Raw genomic sequence first — 17,915 nt, 5'->3', positions numbered from 1 at the left:
GAGTCTAATGTGCCATGTTAGAGATGAGATGATGCTTACAGACAGCCTGCTGGAGAGCTCTCCTGTGCATCTTTCAACTCAGTGGGCTCTGAACAGGCTAACTATCCCTGGCCTGAAATGATTTTGTGGATTTGATACGTGTTTCCCCATAGCTAATAAACCCTTGTAGTTAATAAACCCTCGCAGGGCACAACTTAGTGAGCTGCAAGGGATCACTGGATCCATGGCAGCCAGGTACAACAGACTGACTGCACTCAGTCCAGTGAGCCTGGCAGAACCCAAACCCTTCCTGGAAATGGCTAACTTATTTTCCTGTTCTCTCCAATACACTGGGATTTGGGATTTTAATCTTCTACTCCCCCATAACCCTATGCAATTATGTCCTGCCTAATGCCTGTTATTTTCTGTGTGTTGAATGAAGCAAGTTTGACTTCTCAGACTTTTCCCAAGTTAATTGCTGTTCTCACTCATTTCTAATGCATAGGCTTAAACTCAAGAATTCCTTAGCTGGCAATTGCACTTCTACTATGGAAGTCACCATGTGTGCTGTGTGGGAAAAAGTTCTTAAGGGGTTAAGGATCTTGACCAAGTTTTCTGAATGCATTTGTTTTCTCTTCTTATTTTTTTGATTTTTTTTTTTTTTTTGGCAACTGGAGTTTTCTAAGATTTTTGTTTTTCAAAATCAGAAATGAAAGGGAAGCCTATAAACTGTCCATTTGCATAAGCAACCTGTAGTTATATCCACATTCGATTTTATAGTTAAATTAGAGACTGGTTTTCCTTTATTCAGCACTGAACTTATAATTTTCCCAGCACTTTGTCACCTCAGTTTCTGCTTTTGTGAAAATTTTCACACAAAAGCCTCCTTTCTGATTATTGTGAAAAGTTGATGAATCAGAAAGAAAATTGCCCTGAAGATTGAGCTGAGGATTCCTCTTGAATAAATGAATCTTCTGGTGATTCAGATCCAACCCAGTCTTCATGAGTTTCACATTGTGGAAGACAAACCTTTGTGCTAAGATTTAGAATAAGCAAATATTGGGACTGTAAGTGTAAAGTGTTTTTCTCTTGAGATCTTGTAGTGGGAACTTAGGACCTCAGCTACATTTTCGATCAGTTGAAAAATTTTGAAACAATTAGAAGTGGAATATGTCAAAAAGCCATTTCTCTCTTGATTATACTTCTATATGCTTAGAGTAGCCTGCTGTCTGTTTTTTTCTGTCTCAAAAAGAGAGGGAATTTGAACTTCATATTTTAAAAATATCTGAGGAGCAGGTCTCAGTCTTGCATATATATATATATGTATGTATGTATGTATATATATATATATATATGTGTGTGTGTGTGTGTGTGTGTGTATAGGGCTGCAGTATCTATATTAATTTCTTTTTATGTCCTTTTTTCTTAAAATTCCAAATCAAAAGTGTACCTAATAAGATTAATCTTTAATTACCCATTAACTTTCACCAAGACCAACAAAAGTGACAGAGCCTGTGGTACTTCACATGAGCTGAGTTTACTGGCATGAGTGTTTTTTAGGAAGCAAGTTTTCATTCTCTCCCTGTGTAAGACCTAACAGCAATTCAGGGGGAAGACAGAGAACTGACAGGAGCTTATTGGCTTCACAAGCATCCCCCTGATTACCTGTAAGAGATATGGTGTTTGATGAATGCTGTGAATATTAAACATTTGATTTCCTGTTTGTCTTTACATTTTGACACCATGTAATCTTGTGGAAGTGAAAACAAGTAGGATCTGATCTGAAGTTTTAATCATTCTGGCATTTTTCCTGTTCTGGATCTCATTACTATTTCCCTCACAAATTCCCAGCATCCACTTTTGTAGCATCTGTGGTTACCTCCTCCAACTTCCAGCATTACCACCATGGAGGTTCAGATCTGTACCTGAAAATTGACCCAGTCTTGCAGATCTCACCTGTAATCAGGAAGTGGACCTGTTTTTTTGAGCCATCATTTTATCTTGGTTTTTCCTTTGTGGCTTTCAGTCTTTTTCATCTACCCCTCCTTGCTTTGAATCTCTCTTAAAAAGTCCTCAGACAATTTATTTGTAAATATACCAAGTCATTATACCAATAATCTAAGTGATGTTTTCTTTAGCAGCATAAGACCCTGAACTCATTCTCACTTCATGGTATTTGGGAACAGTAAAGGAGTTGGATTTTGATCTGCTTCATTTTATGAGTCTAATATTTTATGAGTTTGAGTTGGCAAAATTCCATTAAAAATAGACTTCCTTTATAAAATTCTACAGTAAAAATAAGCTTGTAGTTTTATGAACAGCTTTGCTTTGGCTGTTAGTCCAGGTTTTTCTAATAAAACTTATGACAATATTCTGAAGATTTTACTAGAAACTGGTAATTTGAGGGTTTTTAATATATTCACAGAGTACAGTAAATAAATAGTCGCAATTATATAAAAATATTACTTTAGAGGATCTTCTATAATCATTATAGATGCATATGGAATTTCTGAGTTTCAATTTTATCTTGGGTTCATGTCTATTATAATTTGCAACAGAAATCTCCATTATGGATAATTTTCTTGCTGTTCAGGGTGCAGTCTGAGTTGACTGGCATGAAGAAATAAAAGTGATATAGCTTATTTAATTTGCTTCAGCTTATCAGAAACTTCTCACCACAGATGATTCAAGTTACTTCAGAATATCTAAACCAGCACTTTCTTCTCCTATTTAATTTCCTTCGTCTCTGTTTTTCTTTTCTAATACATCCATTTCTCACTCCATTAGTAACAAATTCTTCATATCACTTGGATATTGAATTGAGTTCAAATGGGTACAAATGCTCTTTTAAGTCACACTGAATATTGTCTGAAAATCCCAATGAAGCAAAATTCTCATCTTTTTTATTTCTTGACAAATTGCATGAGAAAGTTCTGCAGAACTCAGTAAAAATCAATAATTTTTGTAGACCTTTTTTGCTGAAAGGACCAGAAATAAAAGTTTCCATTTTAGCTTTCTCACTCAATGTCATTCTTGGAACTTTTTACTATCACCTTGATATAGGTGCAATGCTAATATAATATTTGTCATACTGAATTCCTTAGATGAAATAACTGAAGTATAACAGCCTTTCTTTGAATAACCTGTCTTGTGGCAACACCCTTGCCACACTCTCTGTGCTACCTGCTGCTGCTGTGATGCCAGACTGTCTTGGTTTTGCCCCTTTAAGGGGGTGTTTCAGGCTGGTATGTGTAGCCATGGGGCTGCATATTAGATTCCCATTATTTTTAATACACTGCAGATACTGCAAGAATATTCTTGCTTCTGTAACTCCTGGTTCTTGGGGAGTAATTTGCTCAGAAAGGAGACTTAAATTATTTTGAGTCTTAAACAAAGACATTTAAAAAAAAATTAAATTGTACAGACCAGTTACTAGCTTATGGTTTATTATGCTTATCATGGTAAAGCTATTGGCAGTTTTTTCAATCCCATGGCAGTACCTTATCTGTTTCCTTCTTGCTCAATTGTGGTCACTGGATCTGTAGGTTTCATTTCTGATGAGAAATCTGATATGTAACCTTGTGTTAGATGAGGATGTTTGCCATTTGACTGCAGATACCACTAAGTCATTGGTACATAATTGATGAAAAAGAGATCTCAACCAAAAGTGCTCACTGCTCATGTTTCTCTTGCTTGCAACCTGCTCTGTTCATGCCATTGAAGAATGCCAAACTAATATAGAGGAAAAATCCCAATAGTTTTGAATAGCTGTGCTTCTGTTGTCTTTGTTTACTGTTTAATCCTTCTTTTCCCCTTTCCTACAATAGAATTTTAAGGAAAAATCCAGGCAGTTCCCAAGCATGAGTTTGATGAAGATAAGAGCCTTTATTAACTTCAAAGCATAAGTACAGCAATTGTAAAAGGCAGTTTCAGTCTGGGCAGAGGAATTTTCAAGGTATGCCACATAACTCCAGGAATGTATATTCATCAGCCCCCTTTTATTCCTGGGATTAATTTCTGTTGTTCATATCAATAAGGTGTTAAATTAGACATGCTTGTGGATCATAGTTGTGAGAACTGATTTTGGAAACCAGACCTAACTCCTGTATATTCATCGCCAACTTTTGACCTTGCTCTGCTTTTCTGCATCCTTCCCTTCACCTCATTACCTTCCTTCCAGCAGTCCCAGCCCAGACATGTGGGAAGGCTGTCCCTGGATGAAATAGTGACCTAGTGCAGTGACTTCCACAGACCTGCATTTCAAAAAAAGGTGAAACTGCCTCTTAGAGAAATCAGTTCCCAAATGGGTTATATCACCCTCTTCAACACCATCACCTGTGTTCTGTATTCCTTGCACGAATCAAGGAGGATTTTGGTATGTAGGAACTGTACCCTTAATAGAACAGTTTCATTGTTGTCACATGGAAGAATGATTTGCTATTTTAGAATAGGTTGGGGAGGAAGAGAATCAAAATGCTCTGCAATTAATTCATAAGCTCTTCTGAGGTTTACCTGGCAATGGATTAGAAGAAGATTAATTTACAGTGTAGGTAACACCCTATAGCTATGATTTCTTTTATCTGATGTGGTTTTGTAGAAGAGCTCTTCTTCGTTCCTAGAGAGGTTATTTCAGAGCGACATTTACATTTATGGTATTGATTATATAGATAGTTGCCAAATATATCTGTATAATAGTTTCATAAATAATAACTGGCGCTGCACGTAATGCAAAGTGTGCATTTGGTCTTTAAAAGACAGAGAGAGAGCGAGAGATGGACTGCAGAACAAAGCTTCTCATAATTGCAGTGCAAGGAAACATGGCATCACAGACAGGTTTTCTGTCCCTCTGTTAATGCTTTGCAAAGACAAGATTTTCTGAGATTTCGGTAGCCATTATTGCTTCAATCTTAACACTGAAGTTTCAGTAAAATTTTACTGAAATCCCTCTTTTTGAATATTACACAATGACATAATAACTATGGAGGCAAATTTTAAATTTTCATGTAAATTGCCTCTGCATTAGCTTTGAAAGTTTATTTTTGCTTTATAATATTCCTTGCTCTTAAACTTCTTATTTATAGAGGCAGCGTGTGTATTTGGAATAAATGTGATAAATTGAGAGATTAAGGTAATATTTCTTCTATCAAATCTCTTTATTTAGAAGCCAATACAAAGCTAGGATTTACAATTTTTGTTGTTAGTTATTTGTGTTTGTGTGTCTATGCATGTATTTGTGTGTATATGTCTTTTAATTTCAATCCATACAAGTACTTGAAAGGTGAAATTTTTAAGCTTGTCCCAGGCCATCAGAAATCCTTGGAAACTAATCCTGAAAATACATGGAAAATACTATGAATGTTCTTGTATGTACCAGAAGAAAATAGATTGTCATTGGGAGCTTTAAATCAATATCCCCTATCTCTCCTTGCAATTTCACAACAGGATGAACACAATTTTAAGAAGAAAAATATTGCACACATTCTCAAAAATATGATATTCATCATTTTATAGAGTACTTTTCCACAATGTTAGTGGATAATACAGCAGTTCTGGATTCAATTTGTGTGACATATTTTAAAGTTGAACGTGAGATATTTGTGTCATGTTGACTGTGCAAAATTTCTGTGTTTTCTCACAGTTATGAGAGTTTCTGATTTCATTGCATTTCATGCTTATTTATTTCTCTGATATGCAAAGTATGTTAAATCTGTATTTTCTCCTGACCTGCATAGTCTGTGAATTCTAGGTTTTGTGAAAAGAGATGGTCTTCGAAGCTGTCTGTCATGTCAGAATGAGATACAGCAAAGACAGACATTAATTACTGTAATTATTTTCTCACTATATACAAATCTTCTACAAATCTAAAATATTATGTGAAGTTTTATACAAATTGAAGATATATTAGAGACATTAAATATGAATGTGTAAATTAAAGTTGCATTTTAATGCTTACTCTTTTGTAAGTTACAGCTGGCCCATGCTGGCTTTTTTGACTTATGTAAGGAATAATAGTCTTCCACAGTGTGTATTTTTGAAAAGTGTAGTCAGTATGGTGCAGGAGAGCATGGCTTTACTGCATTCAGATAGAAAGTACAAGTATATCTGCTCCCCCTTTGGTGATATATATATATATATATATATACACACACAAATACACACATATATATATATATATGTGTGTATGTATGTATGTATATGTGTATGCATTTGAGTGAGTATGCAGGTGTGTTTGTGTGCAGTTGTGCCAGAAAGGAAGAGTCTCAGTTAATTTGCAGTCACAGAAACCTGGTGACCTCAAGTAGTGATAGTCAAATTTGTTGCATGTGTTTGTCATATTCAGCAGATAAGACATCCCAATGTTTTGGGGTTTTTTTCTGAAGGAATAAAATAGAATAAAATTGTTCAGATGCCCCTCAGGAAAAAAAAAAATCTGTTATTATAAGCTAGTATATCTGTACAGTATTAAGTCACCCATCAAAGCCAAGTGTCTGATCTGGAGAAATACTAGATCTGGAAGTGACAAACTCAGAGATTTGCCTCATTATTTTGAAATGGTTCATAGAGAATCTTTCCAATATTGTCCTTGGGAGATTCTCATTACAGTTTTCTATTTCTCCCTCCTTCCCATTATTTTTACCTTTCTACATTCTCTCTTTTCCTTTTCCCTTTCCTTTCTCCTTCTCTCCTTTGGAAACTGCCAGACATCACCAGGGAGATCTTCCTTTGAATGTGCATGCAGGATTCCATCAGCTCGGTGTTTGAAAGCATCACTGCCTCAAACATATTGTGTCCTGACATTCTATGATTCTATGATAAAACTGACGATTATTTTTCTTAAACCTGCAGCCCATAAATGATTCTGTGATGCTATCTTTTGAGTTATGCATGAGAAAGATGCTCTGATGTGCTATTCAAACATGAGTTCATTCTAAGTCAGAGGCACTCGTGCTCAGGTAATAGAGATTTTTGAGTGGGACAAATGCCGTAACAATGGTGGTAAAGATAAAAATGGTCATACTAGCCAACCAGGAAAGGCAAAGATTCTATTATTTAATAACTATGACAAAGACTCTTTAATACCACAAAGTATACAGCGTGGTAAGGAAATTAAAAAGAAAAGGAATGAGATAAGAAAAAGAACATATTTTCCTGTCAGTTCATATTTACTTACATTTTTATCTCCGACCTCTCTATAAAGCAAGATTTTCATTCTTCAGTCCCCGAAGAGATAAATTCTGTTCTTTCAAATAAGAACAGAAGCAATGAAGAAACATGAATGCAACCACTAGAAATGTAAGGACAGCCAGCTGGCCCAATAATTGCAAGACATTCTGCCTTGATCTGCAGGACCAGAATGCCAAGCAGGTAGGAGGTGCAAAAGGCACTGCCTAACCATCATATGCAATGCTAGTCGTACCTTTCACACACTTTAAGAAAGTTGAGGCTGTCATTAATCAGTCTTCAGGAAGCCTGGCATACTCACTCCAAAACCAGAAGGAATTCCATGGCCTGGATATTAAAATCTGATTAAATAAGGTATTTTCTTAACAGAGCTTGTCACTCTTTAAACTAGCTCATTTCCTTCTAATTTTAAAACTAAAAAGAAGTTGGATAGCTCTTTCTCAGGAACTAAGGAAAAAAATATTAATGGTAAAAGGCAAGATATTCTATATTCTGTGATCACTTTTAGAATTTCGGATTGACTTAGAATGGTTAGGTTCATCATGCTCCTGTTCTGCATCATCCTTTTTCCAGCCATAAAGGATGATTTGCAAGTTGTTCTTTCTTGTTTAGAAAAACTCTTGGAAGAATTTTTCAAGTTTGTATGCAAAAATATTACGAATTTTACAATATTACAAAAAAAGAGCTTTTGCTACTAGGGGTGTAGGTGGATGAATTTTAATTTTGTGCAGATATGAATTCACTACCCACTCTTCCTGAAGACTTCTCTCAGGCAGATGCTGCCAGCCTAGGCTGTGGCATTGATGCAGTGCATACAGTGGTTGTGAAAGTTCCTGCTGGCTCTTATGGCTGTCAGGTTATTTCCGGAGCCAGGAGGAATCCATTTGTATATCCTCTAATTTTGATACTTGGTTATGAGTTATAAAGACAAAATGAAGAGTTCTGTTGTGCTGAAAAACAAGGAAAAATAGGACCTGATTCAATACAGACATTTTGAAGAGGGCCACCTGCATTTAGTTTTCACATTTAATAATTCCATACCTCTGCTAAAATGATTCAGCATAAAATTGTGTTGCATTCTTTTCTTGTTTTCATTTTGGATTAACAGATCTTACTGCATTTTAGGTAGCTGTAGTTCATGGCTTTGCTGTAGAACTCCCTGATGATAAAAGGTCTGTCTGTGTATGTGTGTGTGCTTTAATGCTGCTTACTCGTCTCATCAGCACAGCGTAGTTTCATGCATCGTATCGACCACAGTACATGCAGCCTCTTTATGCTATAGATCAAAAGGAAGAGAAAAGAATGGAAAATTTATTTCCAAAGTGTTAGTAAAAAGCTTATTTCCCCAGCATAATGGAATCCAGGTAGCTGGCAGGCAGGCGTATGAACTGTCAGATCTCCCAAGCTGGTGCACAGTTTCAATGCAATAATTATTCTCATTCGCACTATCCAGCTACTCTGCAGCAAGTGGTGCATCCATGCTGCACCCAGTGACTGGAACAGCATTAAAAAAGAAGGTGAAAGAGCTCTTCACCTACATGATAATTTTCTTTCTTGCAGGAAAGGCTCAAGTTCATGTTGCTGAAAATAAATAATTACAAAATGTGATTGAAGACTGGAGTGGCCTTGTGGTTCAGCACCACTCTGAAATCAACGTTGTAACAATTCAGTGTAATAATCTGCTTGATGCAATGAATGGGCTTTAAAGTCCTTAGTCCTTCACGAGGCTCCAGGAAAATTAAAAGACAATGCAGGTTTCCTGTGAGCATGCTCTGCTGCATTAGTATGCGGTGGCATGGACTGACAAGGCATCATAAGCCACTGCTGCCGGTTTCGTTTACAGACCTGCCAATAGTGGCCAATAATTGCCTATGAAAAGACTTTATACACTGGCTCATAAAGCCACACAAATTTTCATGATGTTTCACTTAAAAAGTGCTTGTTTTGCAGGATAGAGGCCAGGTCAATAAAATGGATTGGGTGTCACTTAGACCAAGTGATGTGCTAATCTCCTGGAGGCCTTGTGTCCTTAATCTCTACAGGACACAAATCAGTTTAGAAGCATGAGCTGTTCTCACAGGTAGTAACTATTGAGCTCTTTAATGTAAATTCAAAGGCAAAGCTTATCAGTGTGTTTCAGAAATTGCTTCAGTGTGGTTGCTGTCTATGGGAAAAAAATCCACACAGTTCCCCCAAAATCCCTGGGCAACTTCCAAGCTTTCACTTTGCCTGCGAGCACCTTTTAATTATGAAGAAATTGTTTTTGGTGATATGTGCCTTGTGACCAATTGGATTAGAGGCATTTCTTCTGGCTATTATTAAGCTAACTTGACTATTGCCATTGTGCTGAGCATGATCAAAATGTAAAGTATGGGAGAGATCTAAATTATGAACCATAGTGCAGTGCTCCTGCAGACTGAATTCTTTAGTTCATTAAAAAAGCTTCAATAACTAGTAATACTGTAATGAAAGAGCAGAATAATAGGCACAGGATCAAGGAGGCTGTGGCTCATCGAGCTGAGTTACAAAGGCTGTTGAAAGATTCAGACTGGGATTTTTAGCATTTCAGTAGCCTGGTCATTTTTAGACAGCATGTAGGGCTGCTGGAAAGCTGTAGACAATCTGTAACTCCCTAGAGGGACATAAAAATGAAGAGCTAAAGTCTCATTGGAATGACTGAAATAATCTGCTAAATATTCTAAGATACTAAAATACATTTTCTGGTATAATTCCTTCCCTATTTTTATTTATCTCTTTTCTCTCCTTACTAGTGATTACTACTTTTCTATTCATTTGAGCTGTAGCAAGTTTTTTATTAAAGAGCATATCTGTGAATCAAAACCACTTCTTCAGAGCTTGTAAATCCAAACCAAGGAGCAGAATGTTTATGTGTATTTCTGACAGTCTGATCTATCTTACTCTGAAATCATGAACTGAAACCAGTACAAATGGATGGGCTCCATTTATTAGTCCATCGTTGCTTACTAAGAGCAGCCTTTTCTGGCTGGGTGGGACTACATTTGGAATTAATTGAATGATAACAGGGCCCCAACCCTTCAAAGTATTTTTACTGTCCATACATAATATGAAGAGGGTAGAAATGGGAGTAAGAACAGAAGAACTTCTAAGAGATCTGAAATGTGTTCATCACAAAAGGAGGGGGTTTGTTTCCTAGAAATAGGAGCTAATTGCAAGCAGCAACATCAGAAAATGTTTCAGCTAAAAAAAATGTATTAGTAAAATAAAGTTTTTCAGGCATTGTAAAAAATGTACTAGAGTATATCCTCAGTGTGATAGGTCACCACCACGTGATTGAGAAGATTTATTGATACTGGACAATATCATTGCTAGCATTACCTCATTATAACAGCCTTGAATAAAAGCCTTGCTGTGGAGGTTTAATTAACTCTTTTGTGGTATTGAAGTTTTTAAAATTTTTACCAAGTCCTGATATTAAAAAAAAAAAACACCAAGAAAAGATCTCTTCAAGTAATTACAAATTCTCATTATAAAGCATCAGTATAAAGTATAAAGCATCAGTCAGATCCTCCCATTTTATCACACACAAGAACTGGGAGTTTGGGAAGTTCAGCCACTGAACTATCATTGCTCCCATTCCTAAATACTGAAAAATAGCTTCCATATGAAAATTGATCACACTCTATTTGTGCTTACCGATTGAAACCCTGTTATTTTCCTTTGATACAAATAAATGTCTCTACTTTCTCTTATTTTTCTCTTGGGATATTTGTAGGACAATTTAGCCCCATCTGGCATTTAGCTAGATTGAAAAGCCAAGTCCAGAAATCTTCTTGTTTTTAGATGCAATTTTGATGTATTCCTTTGATCACCCCAGTAGTCATTACCTATATATTAAGTCCCACTTCTCTTTTTTTTTTAATTTTTTTTTTTTTTTTTTGTAAATGTTAAATGGAGTAAAATTTTAAAATCTTAAGGTTTCACCACTGACTTAAATAGCAGCACTGCCATTTGGCAATTTCTACTGGAAATACTTTGTGTGATAGATACTTTGATTACATTTGTCTTTTGCCTGACCATGTTACACAGTACAGAAAAATCAGTGTTATACAGGGTGGCTGAGTTTTGTTCCTTCTGTCCCTGTGTTACATTTTTCTGTGGCATTGGAAAAGAGAATAGGAAAAATTATTGATAGTATCCTGTAATGTATAATCTCATTTTATACATGTGGCACATACCCAGTGCTATCCCTTTTCCCTGCCATGATATATTTATATGTGTCTTGCTGTTATTGATTCAGTTCAACATTGTACTATGAAGAAATTCAATTAGTATCCAACTTTTTTTTGTATCCCAAGGGTAGCTGTGAAATTATTAAATAACATTGATCCTCAAAGAAAATTTGGAAAACCCAACTATTGATCTCATTCCATTACAGCTGCTAGTTCAGGACAACCTGTCATCACCTGTTGTCTAGTGAGGACCTTTGGTGTTTGAGATTTCCTCTACTAGTCCCTGTCTTTTCCAATTATAGATTATATACAAATGAATTATATAATTATATACAGACAGTGAATAATCCATGCTACGAGCCATAGAGTTTCCCCTTCAATTCAGTAAAGTAATACATAGTAGTAAGTGTTGCCTTTGATGAGAGCAAATAGATTATAATAGATAGAATTATAATAGATTCCATATTTTTTTCAACTAAACTAATACATTGAAAATCTGATATTATAAAATATTATGTGTTTGATTCACATGACATTTTGGATTGGATGCTTCAGAGAATAAAAATCAGAAGAGCATTAAAATAATCTGCACTGTTTTTAGCCCCATGTCCTGAGCAGGGCCAGCTGATCCCCATCACTGCCCGGTGTGCGACACAGGCAGAGAGGAGTTAATGGCTCAGAGTAACAAGGTGTTCTGTGCCAGCACTGTGCAGCTGTAATAAATTGACTAAAACATTAGCAGTATAAAGTAATTCAAGATTAAATTTTATAGCTCATATTTTTACAGTGAGCATTACGCACTGATACAAGATATTTCCATCTCATAATTCAAACCATTTAATATGAATTCTCATTTTCGCTGAAATCCCTCCTTGTTGGCCCAAAGACATGTCATATGTGAGAAGCTAAAAGCAAGGAAAAACACACTTAGAAACCTGAACTAGAACTGTCTTCAGCTGAATATATTTTTTTATCATCTCATTTGGTAACTGTTAAATAATCCACACTGTATCCTGTTTCTAGCATTCTACTATTGCTACATGAAACAGTTCTATGACAAACATCTCAATGTTTCTTCATTCTTTTGAGATATCAGGAAAATATTGTGTCTTAAAAATGTGTCTTGATGCCACCATTTCATAACCTTTGACTTTTACTTCCTTTTGAGCTAATATGGTAGTAAATAGCAAATGATCAAGTTGATCAATATGAACTCAACAAAAAAATATTAGCTGACCATAAATCAACTTATGTTGAGATTATTTTACTGCTCTGAGATTTTTATTCTCTGAAGCAACCAATCAAAAATATAATGTCAATCAAACACATAATATATTATAATATCAGTTTTCCAATGTATTCATTTAGTTGAAAAAATGTGGAATCTGTGTTGTAATTTACATTTATTTCAGTAGGATGATAGGCACAGGAAACAGTCTTTCTTCACCAGCTATGCTTGTAAATTCCCACATTTCCTCTTCAGATCCATTATTTCTGATTATGGATCTATCAAAAGAAGGGGGGGGGGGAAAGTGAAGAACTGATCCAGGTTAAAATCTTATACTTGGTCTCAAAAAAGGCTTTTTTCACCTTTGCCAGGATCTACAGGTGGTTGTGTTAGGGTGGCAGTGAGAGTTAGGATGAGCAGTAATGATTTGAAGTAAGAAGGGCTTGCATTTAGTTCTGGGAATTTTTTTTTTCAAAGAAGGAAAAAAAAGCATGAGAAAATAAGAAGGGAAAAGTCAAAACTTTGAAAAGGATTTCAAAAATGCAGGTTTACTTTTGCTAAGGAGACAAATTCTGGTACTGACGTTTGTCTTTAGAATGTTCAGATTTTAACACACTTCTGCAGCCTTCAAACTGATGTTCAGCAATTGAAAGATACATTTTGCTTTGAATGAAAATTGGTCATGAATCTTGCTGTTGGGTTGGATTTGCCATCCTTCTAATACCTGTTTTTAGGCAGTAAAAACAAAAGTCAGCCTGACAGGCCCTTAGTATATTTGAACAGAGGGATGAATAAAGAGAAGTACCTTGAGGGGCAAATATTGAAAAACAAAAGCCTTCTTGGAAGGAAAAGAAATCTAGCAGAAAACCGATTTACAAAGTGGTGGCATAATCTGTTAATAGTTATGCAAAGTTTAAAGTGGTACAAGGTCAATATGCTATGAGGGTAAATTAGTACTAGGTACACAAACCAATTACAGAAATAATCATGCTATGGAAACCACCAACATTTCAAGCAGCGACAGGAAAGCTTTTGCACACTGAAACTTTTCAGTGTCACCTTTGTGAGGATTACTCTGAAACTTCTTAGTGATTACTTTAGGTTGTCTTTTTGCAGGTGGCAGGCTTTTAATTTACATCTTCCTTCTCAATAGAGTGGTATCCCAGAGCATCTGGACTGTTCCCCACCAGTACAGCCTTCATAATCTTATAGCTTGCTGAAGTAAAATCTCACTGTCATTTTAGTGGGTTTATGGCCTCTCAGAAAATATTCTGTCCTTCTGATATTTGTCAACAGTACTGCCTAACCATGTGCTTCTAAAATTTTGCCCTCAGTCTCTTCCTTTTTCTTAACAGAAGTATAAAGGAAATGAGTTCTACTGGGCTTCACTGTAATTAGGGGTCTTAAAATGCTCTAGGAGCAATAAAATAACCAGTAGGTCTTTTTGTGGGTTTAGACTAAGCTGGGTAAACTGTTCTTTTTTCAGATGCTACCAAATGCTTTTTTTTTTTTTTTTAATAGACTGCTGTGGGCTTTGTTTTTTAATATGCTTTTTACTAGGTCATGGAGCCCTGGTAAAGCTGTTTCCTTTAAAGCATAAATGGAAAATATCTGCTATTTATTTATTTTGATGAATTTATTGCAATTACATTTGCAACTCATTTTATCTCACAGATTTTTATTTCCTTCTGAAGGAAGCAAAAGGCAAAAGAAAAAGCTTTTGAGACTGAAGCTTTTCTCTGGAGAAATGGAAAACACTTCTTCCAAATTACTAAGGAGGTGGCTGTGACAGAAAATGTGAGTACTTGCTTTTGTTGAAACTTTATGAAACATGGAACAATGAGGGGACAGAACAAGCTCCCAGTCCTGTTACAACCAGGGTCTTGTAGAGGGAATTTGCAGCCCTGCAAATTTTACCCACCACGTCACAGAATACCAGGTCCCTTGCACTTACTTTAGATAAAAGAAGAGGACTTTTAAATTAAGCTAATATTAATTATTATTTGTCCTGGGATTTGGAGAGGAGTAAAACTAAGGCAAGTTTTATCTTTAAGAATCTCTCACCCAAGCCAGGCTTGTGACTTGAGACAGTGAAGAGGATTCCTGCCAGACATTTTGGTTGTGGAAGGTTCCTAAACAATACAGACACAGAGAAACACCATCAAGGTAAATTCCCTTTGAAGAAATATCAATGTTTAGTTCAAACATCAGTGAACCCATTTGGAACTGACTGGTGGGTTTATTTTAGGATGAACTTATCTCTTCTTCTTCATCTAGCATGTTTATAGTAGGTTTTCAGTCTCTGTTAAGAAGCAGGGAATTTAAAATAACTTTGTGTAAAATCCAAGCTAAGTCTTCTTCTAAGGTGTGTACGTATATTCCTGAGTTTTTCTTTATGTTTGCTGTGTGCTCTTGTCTAAAGACAGATTTTGGGAGGATTTTTCAAAAGATTTCCAAAAGATTTCCTGTCCTCTGACTGACACTATCAAAATGATAGTCCGTTCTCAATTCACAGATGGTTGTTCTGGGAATTTCATCAGTTCCATGCTGTGAGAGTGAGGGATCTGCATTTCTACAAATCTTAGAATCGATGATTATTTCTTGCTACATCCTCAGGGTTAAAATCCCCCACCAAAAGGAAGTAACTTTGAACAGAGTACCCCTCTACACACACACAACCCAACTGGAATAACGTTTGAGGAGTATTTTCTCTCTTAAATTTGCCATAGGTATGAGACATTTGTTGGTGTTTCTCTGTGTAGGTGAAGTGTGTCAGTAAAACACACATAAACATTTGTAATAGTTATTTAAGCCCTAAACTCAAGGCTTCAGGGATGGATGTGGCTTACTGGCTTTCAAAGATACTCTTCAGAAGGAAGGTCAGTGAATTACCTAAAAAAGGCAGCCGTACTCATAAGGATGATTTAAAATTTTCCTCACAAATTTGTCTTCAGCTCACACATTACCTTCATAGCTTGCTTTAGGCAAGCTTATGTTAGAGATGCTCTATGTTACTTTTTGTTTCAATGGGTGAAACACATCAGTAAGTGCTGCTTATCCTCATTCTTCTACTTCCTGCTTCTTACACCACAATTGCCTGATGCATCCAACCTAGTAATCAAAAACCAAACGTATAAATCTGTATATCAATCACGTCAGTATAGATACACAACAGAGGACTGAATTTCATTCCACTTTTTCTCTTATTACTTGACAGAACTAGGGGGCATGAAATAGATACAATATATTTCAAGGCAAAAGAGTTTACATATATATATATTTCAATTTTAAATAGAGTATTCAAATAAAATGATTTCCCTTAAAAAACATTTTACTGTTACTAATTCTAACAACAGCTCATTCCCCTCATATCCACTCTCCAGTCTGTGGGATCATAACATGATAAACAAACTGCACAGAGTTTTTTTATAAACATAGTCTTATTCCCATAAAAGGTTGGCCAGAGAACTGAAAATCACGCGGATTTCAGCACAGCAACTCCCACTAGCTGAAAGCTGATAAAGCTTTTAGGAATCTCTCATGATCCAAAATGTCTGAAGTGATCCTTGATAGCCCACAGCCAACTGAGCTGTGGCTGTCCACCACTCAGTGTATTAGAATGCAGCTATAAACAGAACCATTTCTATTTTTTATAGTTCCCTAATATGGATAATTGCACAGACTATTACATCAGCTGCCAAGATGATATAACCACACAGAGCCTCAATTTCATAGAACACATTTTGAGAGCTCAGTGTGGTACACATTCCTTTTTATGTCATGTCTGTTCTATTTTTTCACTATGTAAATAGCTTCTACTGTCTTTTCTTTCCTTCTGGCCCTCAAACAGCAGACTCTGTAATGTGAAAGAAAGGTAGTACTAAGAACAAGCCTATTTTTTGAGCTAAAATAATTCACCACAAACAAGAACATCTGCAAACCTAACCCAGTTGTTGAAATTCATCGTGGGTACCCTATGTATTTTGATTCCTCACATTCTCAAAGAGAGGACTTACTTTTATTTTGTTTTACTGCTGATAGACCAGGCACTCAAGCTTGTGTATGCAAATATCAACTGATATAGGGTGGAGAAGAAGCCTTATTCTTGCTTTCCTGGGACAGTGAACACTCATAACTGCATTTTTTGCACTTTCTTCATTGTGCAGGCTACTTTGTTTGGATAACATAATGAATTAGGTGCTTAGAAAGAAGAAATATGGAACAGCATGAGCACTCTTCCCCAAAGCAGGCTTCCAGCTACTTGGCTATGGGGTTTGTGATGCATGGTTTTCTAGTTCTGCATTTGTAAACTGCTGCTGCCCTTAGCAGAGGAAGTTTTAATTTCCATCTACAGTTGTGTGCATTTCAAGTGCTTTTAATCTGGTTCATTTTTTTTTTTCTAAGTCACTTATAAAGAAGTGAGTCTTTGCAGGTAAAAAGAGATTTCAAGTCTGTTTACTTTTAGTGTAAGAAATCAGGATTGAGTGCATTATTATGGTGCATTATTCAGTTGCATTCTGCTTTGTTCTGAATTTTCCCTTCCTCAAGGATCTACACTTTATTCAGTACGTAGTTTATACTGTGCTGTACCTCTTTTCTACCCTCTCATCTCCTCTCATCCACATTCCAGAGATTGACATCCACCACATCCCTCAAGGAGCCTTGTTACCCACCTTTATGAAAACATTTGAACTTCAGTTTTACCATCTGAAAGAGGTCATTCCACTAATTGTATCAAATGTAATCTTGGGAGAAACTAACATAGCTAGTATCAGAGTAAATCATAAAGTTTAAACACAAATCTAAGAGGTTCTGTGTCTCATTCCAAAGGACAATAGAAGATTTGTGCATGTTTACGACATCATAAGGATATGCATCATATTAACACAGGCCAATAAATCATGTTTATCTCTAGATACATTTCTGTGCATCAGCACCTGTACAGACTCTCTAGATGATCTTTATTCTATCCCTATACATCCTGCCTTGGCTGACACCTGGCTTGCAATTTTAACTGAAACAAGAAACCACAGCATGGGGGAAACTTTGTTGTTGCTGTTTTGCTGTGGAATTACCACTGTGAACAAGAAAGGACATGCTGTTGCTCCCTGGCCCCTCTCCTGAACCTTGCCTTTTCTCAGGAGTGCCTGGATCCCTCCAGGGAGGTGTCCTGGGGCATCAGGGGCAGAGTGAAAGCTGCCACCAACATGTCTAATCACTCCTTTCCAACAGGGAGGGACAGAGTAACATGGGCAGGGTTTTTCCTGGGCATGGCTCCAGCATCTGCAATCATGCACTTAGGCAAAAATCTTTTT

General features: G+C 36.3%; 1 long non-coding RNA gene across 1 annotated transcript; it reads right to left on the bottom strand.

The window, feature by feature from the left end:
• Positions 1-8,208: 8,208 nt before the first annotated feature.
• LOC137473397 (uncharacterized) lies at positions 8,209-17,416 on the bottom strand. Its single transcript, XR_010998763.1, has 3 exons — positions 17,274-17,416; positions 15,567-15,711; positions 8,209-8,437 (listed from the first exon to the last, which is right to left on the bottom strand). It is a non-coding gene; the product is annotated as an uncharacterized lncRNA (long non-coding RNA).
• Positions 17,417-17,915: the final 499 nt, after the last annotated feature.

The sequence above is a fragment of the Anomalospiza imberbis genome, chromosome 4 (assembly GCF_031753505.1).
Source record: "Anomalospiza imberbis isolate Cuckoo-Finch-1a 21T00152 chromosome 4, ASM3175350v1, whole genome shotgun sequence".
Lineage (NCBI taxonomy): Eukaryota > Metazoa > Chordata > Aves > Passeriformes > Viduidae > Anomalospiza > Anomalospiza imberbis.
Note: the sequence above shows the minus strand (reverse complement) of the source record. Positions and strands in the feature narration are given on the sequence as shown.